Raw genomic sequence first — 10389 nt, 5'->3', positions numbered from 1 at the left:
CACTCACTATGTTTCAATACTGCACCCTTCTGCTCGAATAGGAATTAAACTAAGCCACAGTGAAGCAATTTATTTTCTGAAGCAGAAAGTGACCCAAGTACTAGACAGAGCTGACACACTTAAGAATTTAAGTCTCAAGTGTTTCTTTCAGGACCCAAATATCTGCAGCATCCCTCATTCTGGCCAACCCCCCAAACAACTGCAGCTACAGTAAACAGTTTCCTATTTTGTCAAGGTAGGATGAAGTACACCAGTTTAATGTTAGCTGTACATTCTTCCTCTCCAAGGATCTCAAGATTGAAAAATACCAACTATACTTTTTCACTTCCATCAATGTGGCAATTTCAAGGTAAGGTCTAAGAATTTCTTTCAGTCCATTCATCTTTCTACATATATGAAACTTAATTTTATTTCAGGACAGATTTGAATCCTTTAGCCATTCTTCACCTGCAGCCATAAAACTCGTACCACCACACCCGGGGCAGCATTCCTTCAGTTACTGAGCATTTCAATCACAGAAAAAAACACAATGGTTATTGTTTTGGTGAGATGCTTCTGAAACCTTTAATATGAAGCGCAGCTCAGGAATATCAAAAATAAGAGCACACCTCAGTACTCCCAAGTTTTCACCTCCAATATAACTCAAACAGCAACACTGACCCAGCACTGGGGCCTTAACTGGGTTCCACTTACCACTGTGTTCTTTAGTCAAAGTTGAAAACACCAGCTTCAAAGAACGGGAAAACAAGAGCAAGCTTTTTACCTCAGCCCCCTCCCAATCCACCCCACTGCAGTTACTAAAATACACACTCCTTCCTATATTTTACAGCCCACATAGCAGTCATGTTTCACATCTTTTTAAATGGAGAGAAGTCGTAATTTTGCCAAGTAGTATTGAACCACAAATGAAAATCTCCTCAGGAAATTCCCAAGCAAACTGCTGGAAAGGCCCTCTATACTTCTCCTGTTCCTTCTACTGGTCATCCTCAGACAGAATACTGAGGAGGCAGACTTTGTCCGGCTCAATACAGCCATTCTTCTGAGCATCAAACACCACTTTGTTCCCTGGAGCCCGCAGGAAGTTCGAGACAATGGCAGAGAAGTACTGTCTTCAGAGCCCAGATAGCTCAACTGGACTATCAACTGAAAAGCCACATGATGTTTGAAAGAAAATTAATTCATCATTTGAATTTTACTTCTCCAGTTCACATCCTCCAAGGGAAACAGACAAGGGCAGACAAGCAAAAATGCTTGTAATACCAGTTCTAATAACAGAATGCAGAGAGAATCTAAATAATTGGACACATACATATACAGAGCATGTGAAGGCCTCCATCTGCGCACTGCTCACCTAGGATTAACAGAAATCTGTTAAAATCACACTCCCAACAATAACTGAAATTCTGCCCTCAGACCTGTGGGAGGGGGCATGCCAAAAAACTACTGACCCAAAGCCAGGGTTAAATACCCCAACACAGAGAATACCTTTCCTTGGGCAAAGTCTAACACCCTGCTTGCTCAGCTGTGTCCACGCTGGACTGTCCCAGGGAGTACTTCTCTATTTCAACACCCATTTTGAATTGGTGAAAATCATCCCCAAGCTTTATTACTCACACAACCCAGGAGCTTGCCTGCAGTGGAAGGCAGCAACCCACCAAGGCTGGCACAGGACACAGTTGCAGCCAAGGCAGCAGGACAGTTCTCCACAGGCCTGTAGCCAGACAGCAGTTTACAGTGGTATTTCTGGTCTCCAGGACCAGTTACTCAAACAGGCTTTGCACCAGTAAATACACTCACATAGCAGCAGGGGGGCTGTGGTGAGAGAACCACTGCTGGCTTCGTTTTGCTCGCATGCAAGTGTTCACAGATCTAGTCTCCACTAGCAAGACAAGTCAGCAACAGCCAGAACCTCCCACCTTAACAGGGCCCTCATCACCTAAGCAGTGGTAAAGCACTTGCGCTGAGCTACTCTTCCTTGTGGTTGCAAAGTACTCATCTTGCTTATGAGCACACCAGTGGTTTCAGTGCCCAGTTACTAAGCCCAATCCATGGCAATACTCCAGAACGAAGTTTGTCCAACTACAGATTTCTTGGAAGAGAGCCCAAGCCTTGTGACACTGAAGTTCAACACTAATGATGATTAGTGCAAGACTTCACCAGACTATTTAAGGCACAGAAATCCAAAGTGCTTTCACACTGTTTACTGCACAAACTCAAAAACTTTACATCTAACCAGGTGTTTTGTAAAACTTAATTTTAATGGCATACTTGTGCAGAGGAATCTCACACCACATTCCAAGCTTGTCACGCAACAGGTCTTCAAAACTACATCTCCTCAACCACTTGTGTCAAGTATCACTCAAAACCATACCAGAACTAAACTCACAAGTGGTTTGCAAACACCTCCCTCCCACCAACACCAAGCAAAGAAGCCATTACAAATACTCTTCTTTGCACCTTAATGTAAGCATGATTTTCCTACATCATTTTCACTAGTCATGTATTCAAAAACCTTCAAAGCACATCATTTTTGTAAGTAAACTTACTACACTGCAAGTATTAATGCTTTTTCCAGTGGTCACCCATCTGATCTTCTGCAGCCCTCTGGCACAGGAGCGTTCCTACAGGAAGGCTTGCAGCTCGGTATCACTGCCCACATCTACCATTTCCTAAGCTGAGTGAGAGGTACCTACTCCTCATGCTTGAAGAGGCCCTGAGACAGGCCCCCACCACCCAATACACAAGGTAAGGAACATCTCTAGTCTTTTATTTCTAATTTTACTGGACATACAGCAGTATCTCAGAAGCTTCTACATTTCACATCAGCAGCACAAAGGGTGAGAAAATGGCACCATTACATTCTAAAAGACATGCCCCATATCCCGATCCTGTTGTGAAAGTCATATACACATCCTTTTAGAGTATCTAAACAAAATACTTACTAAGTATTGGTAATCCATTACCCATTTATCTTGGCTTTTGACATCTATTTTCCCCTCCAGAAGAGGCTGACCTAGCCAGGACCAGCAACTTTCTGACTTACCATCCAAGTAGCATCACTAGATGCTGACACCCACACCCAGGCTTTTCACAGACCTACAGTGGGCAAAGGGTGACCAATCCCTTCCCACTTCTGAGCTACATGACCATGTGTTGTCCAAGAAGTCACTCAACCACAGCCTGGAGGATTGTGAATCCAGCATGCAACTGTACCAGTCAGTGCAAAGCAGCCATGCTGCCTCTGGAGCTCTTGAAGTACAAACAGTCAGGAACACCAAGGTGCAACTAGAGAGCTGATCTGCAGCAGCTGGAGGTTTTTCACATCCTCATCTTTATTCCAAAAAGAGCACATACAAAACACAGCACATAGAAATACCTGCCCTTGTCAGTAACATCAACAGAAATAACACATCCCATTGAAAGCAATTAAGTGAAACTGTTCTGTAATGAAGTTTCTGCTCAGCAGTTGCTTGCTGAAAAGGAGCAGACTTTAGCTGAAGTAGCTGGTTACTGCTTTTAGCAATAATGTAGATGCTCAGTGAGGCAGTACAGTCCTGGAGTTTGGTCACATCCTTAGTTCACACTTTGGAAGTCAGATGGATAACTTGGTTTTGACACTCCCTATGCTTTAGGCGTTGCTCCTGTGGTGTTTCACACTTCAGAACGCTGCTCAGACCAAAAATCAGGCATTTCATGGAATGTGTCATTCAGAAATCGGCATATTCCAGGAGTTACAGGAACTCCTCCAACTCTCTAGAGCAAGAGCTCCTGGCATTCACTACTGTCCATTTTGGCTGCAGACTACAGGGTATTTTTTCTGCTGCATTTTGTAACAGTTCAGTAACTTTAGCTCTACTAATTTGCTTGGTGACTTCCCCTCACTCTGTGGAAGGACACAGATTTGAGACTACTGCAAACACACTGTTACTGTGACACAGCACCATGTGTTTTCCAGTGAAAAATCCTAAGTCCCAGTGTGCTCCCTCCTCCCACTACTGACCTCCTTCCCCACAAAGCAAGGAGGTAACACTGCCAGTGTATTCCTCAGAGAGCAGTTCAGTAGTTGTGGTACTGGCCTTTCAATACTCCAGTGGCAGACCATAAAATCGCCGCTCCTCTCTCCCTCACTAGATACAGAGAGTGACACAAGCTTTAGACCTTATCTTTGCTACACCCACAACTTTCCTGATTACTTCTGAATTTCTTCCTTACAAGAATTTCATGTTGATGCTTTCATACCACAATCACATTACCTACTTCCTCCTACCTCCTGGATGACAGCACTCAAAAAGACTCATTAGTTTGAATCGGCTTTCTCCCTGTCTTTACAGGGCCTACCTGTGACTTCCACTGTTTTGAGTTATTACGTGTCTTCAGTGTCATCACATCTACATACCCTTGTGGTACCTTAAAAGGGCCAATACTCTGTTGGGTTCTTACATGTATCAAAGCTTACCACTCATTTCCCTACTGCACCTGCTGTCCTCCCTACAGAAAGCAGCTCCATGTTTCAGAACAAGGGCTATTTTACATGTGCACAGTCATTTTCTGTTCACAGGCAGTTTCTGAAAACATCATCCACTACACAGAATTGTGGCAGTTGTTCCAACAGGCTTTTAAAAAAGCACAGCATCCCCCTCCAAAACACAAAAACTCTTCAGATGTTAAACTTGCACAGAAGTTACAGATCATCCACATTTGTCAGGCAGGGCTAACAGTCTTCCAACTCATCACTGGAAAAAGAGAACAAGGTCTAAGTACAACAGTTCATGTAAAGGAGAAACTTCAATTCCTAAGCAAGCACACACCACTTTGTATATACATGCTGCTGTCACAAGCACATCACCACAACACAGCAGCCTACAGATAATTTTTAGACTTCAGAAAGTTTAAATCAAATCTTTTGGTCTCATCTCAGATTCCGGATCCGTATTATGTTTTTCAACAAGGAATTCAGGTTCGGGATAGGATCATCACAGAGGAGACAAAAGCAATACAGAAGCCATGTACCGAATAGGAAATGTACTTTTTCTATAGGGTTTCTGACTGCAGTACAACAATTAAACATTCTCTAGTCCTTTGATGCACTGAAATAACACACACTTACTGCTGTTACCTAACCTTGGTTAGCTTGGTTAGACACACTGTGCCCTGGGGAACAAGGGTTCTTAAATTCCAGCTGTACAGAAGTATTACACCAATTTACCACATTGATTACTTTATTAAGTATACCAACAGCTGTAATATACAAAACATTTCAAAACTGTAAGCACAGAGATTTAAAATGAGAAACTTTAGATGCTTTTCAATTACATACCTGGTTAAGCAAAAAGCGTTTGTTTGTTCCTGCATTTTGACCATTTTCCTGTCAAAAAACCGACATTTATTAGTTCAGAAAAAATTTCTTCCATTACTCAGAATACAACTTGCCAATTATTTAGCCTCATGCAGAGCAAACTACATCACTGGACATGTATTTGCTTAGTATCAATGCTCCCCAAGCTCTGAGAAATTTAACTTTGAAGTGTAATCCCACCATAGCAGGACTTATTTTGCTTCTCTTGCCCAGCTATTGCTCAACTTGGCTACGAATTATGACAGGCAACTATTAAATCAAGTAGAATTCCCCCTCTATCAGAATCAGAGAGTTCACTAAAACCCACCAACAAGCATGACAAAAAACTGCATCCAGACCATGTTTTTCTATGCAGGACTCTCCTGCAAGCAACAGGAAAATGTAGACTAGCTCTCTGAGATAGAATTGACAGTCTGGAAAAAAGGGCAAAGATAGATCATTTAACGTTTCACCCTGTTTTCCAGAAAGCAGATACACAAACCCCACACAGCTTCCAATATGCCACTTGTAATACAACTGTTTATGTCACTTCCTGCCTATAAATGGGGTCGACAATACTGCAGGTTCTAAAGCAGTCCTTAAAAAGCTGTCAGTTATTCACACCAGCTTTGTTGTGTTTCAAGGTATGGAAATACAATGAAGCCTATAATCTTCAAGCACTTAATTCGTTCTGGTGTTAGGAGTCAATTCAGAAGTCACATTCATTTTTCTTCAAGCTGTTGATCAGGGTTGGGATAGGTTCTTCATTAATCAGACATGCCAGTTGTTTTAAGCACTAGTCCTCCCCCCCCCCCAACCTTTTAAATTAATCATAACATTTATTAGAGTTCATACCTTCAGTTGAGAAGCAGCCTTCAAATATTCCCTGCAAAGACAAAACACATGGGTTACACAAACAAGGCTCACAGCCATGTGAGTCTCACTACTTGTAACATCACCTGTCTAAACAATACATCATTTTATACGTAGTGCTGCCACACAAGAAATTTCACTCCCACATCTGAACTTCATATACTGGGACAACGCCTATTCTTCAAAAGAAACTGCTGGCAGTTAGCAGGGTATTTAAAAATACACTTCTTTAACAAGGTGTAGAATAAAATTGTAGATATTTTAACAAGACAAGAAAATTAGAACCCATCCTCATACTTTAGATTTTACCTTCTTAAATAAAAACAACCTGTGGATACTTGGGAACCAATGCAGTTAAAATTAATTTCATTGAAAAGGATTAAAATGAGGTGTTTGACAATGAAATTCTTAGGGAAGTCACCACCAATACTGTTGATGCATAGTAAGCATTCAGAAGCATGCTTTTTGCCTGCTCAAAGGATCTCCTTATCCAAGCCCTTCTGTTTGAACTCGAGTTAAATGCAGTTAGAATTCAATACCATTCACCACCAAGTTTCACCTCTTATCATCGAGGTTACTTTTCCTTCCTAAATCCTCACATCTGAGCAAACCTTCAGTTAGCAGTTCCTTTCTCAGAGTCAAAGTGCAAATGTCATCAGTAGTTTTCAAACCCCAACACTTCCTTACCAGGGCACTGCTAATACCCAGCTCCTGTTTGCTATTTACCCACTGTAAAACAGGATACCTCAAATTACAAGAAGCTAACACTCTCCCCCCCACCTTTTTAAGATCCTAGTTTTTGCAACAGCACCTATGTCAACACAGACATCAGGCAAGTTTAAATCACACCAACATCCTTACTGACAACCTGGATCATGCTGGCCTCCAGCTTGTACACGGAGACAGAAATAAAGTCACACCGACCAGGGTGATGACCAAAAGATGACATGACTTTCAAAGATTTGATTGGTTCATCTCAGTAGCCAGATCCATATGAAGTTTCTCATCAACAGATCAGGTTTGGCAGTTTCATCATGATTCACCATTTAAGTATCAGTGACTGGGAACTGCAGAGCAATTCACAGATTCCACAAAGTAACCTCTGTGTCTTTCACATGCACATGTGCTGAAAAGGGAATACATTGCAATTTAAAAAAATTCAGCAGCTTAATAAATATTACCTCTGTTGAAATGCAGCTGCCAGGAAATCTTTCATCACAACACCTGACATTCCCATTGTTAGAAACTGCTCATGCCATTCTAGAAATTTGAGTAGAACAATGAATTACAACATATTCAGACATAATGCAGCACAACCCATTAAGAACAACCAAGTTTTACTCTCACAGACTCCCATTCTTCCCAGTAGCTGGTCATAGGCATTTTAGTCAAAATTAAATTGACCACAGATCCTGAAGTTATTCCTTAGCATTTTCAGAAGGTGAGATTATCAACTATTCTCTTCAAAAATATGAATACACATTTCCATTAAAAATCAGAGGCACATTTGTCTGCTTTTATTAACAAGTCACTAGATGCCCCCTTTGTTTTCTTCACCTAATCAATTTTATACTTTTATCTCCTGAAAAAGTGTAACTTCAAAATTTAAAAGCTATTGCCAAGTAATCTTTGTCAAATTTGCTATGCATACTTCATATGCACACATTTTACCAGCTCCTCTTGATAGCAACCCACAACAACTATTCACCAGCTCCCTGGCCTACACAGTTCTACATCATGTGAAACATGCCTGGAACAGGATGCCTCCAAGTTAATGACAATCCTAATTCAAATATGCATATATTTTTGCTAATTATATTTTTCATATTAATATACCCCCAGTGATTATTCAAACATACACAGCTTTCAGGAAAATCCACTTGTGTGTATCAAGTATTCTTCTACTCCTGATGGTTCTTCCACGAAGGGCTAAAATTGAAGTTAAACAAAAATTATCTTTTTAAGTAGGAAGTGTTTATTGCTGTGGTCTAGCATCACCTCTCACATTACCATGTCAGAAACATAACCAGGGACTAACAATTCACTTTTTCATACAATTCAATATTGGTCTAGAACAGCCTTCAATACCCATCAAGTTGAAATTTTATATGCACTAGAAAAAAAAAGTCTTAATGAAGAGTTCAACAAATAGTTATTTGATAATTACTGGTCAGTTTGATTGCAATTATGACAACACAACATACTGTAACTGGTTTTGTCCCACTCAGACATATAAAGATGACAACCCTCTGGCACTTAAAATATTTCATACTTTTGACAGAAAAAATATGGAAACTAAGTAAGAATGAAGCATTTATTATCTTGATCAGTGACACAAATGTAGTAGTACTTTTAAGGCAACAAAAAAAAAAAATCAGAGCCATTACCTTAACAGTTCTGTAGTATGCATTGGACACCACTGAAAACTTCCTCCTCTCCATCGTACCTAAAAACAAACAGTAAACAAGCTTTACACTTGCAGCCAGAAGATTCTTACTAGGTGTGGTGGTTCAGCCCCAAACCGTGGCTGAGCAGACAGAGCCTGTTGACAGTGGGTTGGGGGGGAAAGGACAATTTACAGAGCAGATCACCATGAAAGGGGAACAGTAACAGCCCAGAGCAAATTTCACTTAGAGCCAGTGAAAACACAGGTACTGCACAGTGAGAGGTCTGACACACTCGGACTGCCCTGGAAGACAGTGCAGGCTAACTCAACTCACCTGGGCTGGCTGCCTGGGGAGACTGAGACTGGCCTGGCTAGAATCAGGACACTAGGCCACTAAGTCACACATCTTAGAAGACAATACTCATCAACAAACTCAAGCCACAGAAACAATAATGTGGTAAATACTGAAGTCTTTTAACAAGTTTGCAGGAAGCTTTTTAGAAAGTAACAAGAAATGCAGCCAGTTAAGTAACAAAGGAGTTAAAGACTTACATCCACTGGAAAACCCACGTTAAAACCACTGCAGTGCTTGCACCCACTATTAAACTTTAGACCAAAAATATTAAAACCAAAATTAATCAGCTTAAGGTTTCACTCCTCTCAATTATAAGCACTAATTTCAGTGGACTTTAAGTATTCAGTTTTAACCACACAGTAAGTATTTGTACCTACCAACCCAACCAGACAAAGGAACACATGAAGAAGTATTTGTTTTGTCATATACTGTACTTAAAATATGCATTTCTAAGAATGTTTCTCACTTTGCACTATTTAGACTGAATACATGTAGCAATCAATCCAAGTTATTAAACATATCTTGTTTCAGATGACAAAATCCACCAATTTCAGCTAAGAAAAAAATCTAAAATTAAGCTTATTACACCCAATAACCAAATGTCCCTAGCAGCTAGCTAAGTCTCAAAAATATCACTGTTTGGTAACCTAATGTGACCCCAGCCATCGTTAAGACAAGCTAATCCAACATGGAATGAACGCACCCAACAACTTTCTACATGAACACAACCATCTCCCACTCCTTACTGGCAGATTAGAGCCTAAAATCCTAGCTCCATTTTTTCAATCGTAATGCTCATTCTTCCAGGAGGACTAGGGCTCAATGCCATTAGCATGGCAAGAGGGGAAAAATGACATTTTAAGGGCACTGGAAGTTTGGGGTTTTTCCATAAATCTACCCTTTATTCTGATGCCTCATTGCCTGGCAAAAGATAAAAAAAGACATCAATAGGTCAAGTAATCTTGTTATTTACATTTGAAAAGCACTGAAAGCCTGCGGCATTTGTTTTTCTCTTGGAAAAGTACGTAAATTTTACGGTAAGTGCCTTTTTATACGCTTTCTGTTGTAGGACAATTCCCTGATGCCGACGGCCTCTGAAACACGTACAGGCAACACATACGCGTAACCCAGAGCACTGTGCCAACGAACAAGGCAACTCCTCCTCAGAAAAGGGGCCCTAACCTCTTCACTAGACTGTCTCACTATCATCGAGGCGTTTAGGCCGATTTAACGCCTCAGCATTAGCCGCCCTTGTAAGTACTAACTCCAGCTACAGCCGGGTGAAGGGGAAGGCTGCATCTCCCGGACAAGGGTCTGCTCCCAACCCCAGCTGACGGCACTGGCGGGCAACACTGGCTCACCGGCCCCCGCAGGCACCCGAGAGGCGCTCCCCGGCGCGGGGCAGGCCAGCCTACAGTCAAAATGGCGCAGGCCCGGCAG

At 41.3% G+C, this 10389-nt stretch overlaps 1 long non-coding RNA gene across 1 annotated transcript; it reads right to left on the bottom strand.

Moving 5' to 3' along the window:
* Positions 1–4600: 4600 nt before the first annotated feature.
* LOC311189683 lies at positions 4601–8700 on the bottom strand. The gene is made up of 6 exons (XR_014617174.1): positions 8596–8700; positions 8068–8137; positions 7390–7468; positions 6191–6221; positions 5318–5365; positions 4601–4733 (listed from the first exon to the last, which is right to left on the bottom strand). It is a non-coding gene; the product is annotated as an uncharacterized lncRNA (long non-coding RNA).
* Between the last annotated feature and the right edge of the window lie 1689 nt (positions 8701–10389).

This window comes from Gallinula chloropus, assembly GCF_964237585.1.
Source record: "Gallinula chloropus genome assembly, chromosome: 3".
Lineage (NCBI taxonomy): Eukaryota > Metazoa > Chordata > Aves > Gruiformes > Rallidae > Gallinula > Gallinula chloropus.
This window is presented reverse-complemented; position numbering and strand designations above follow the sequence as displayed.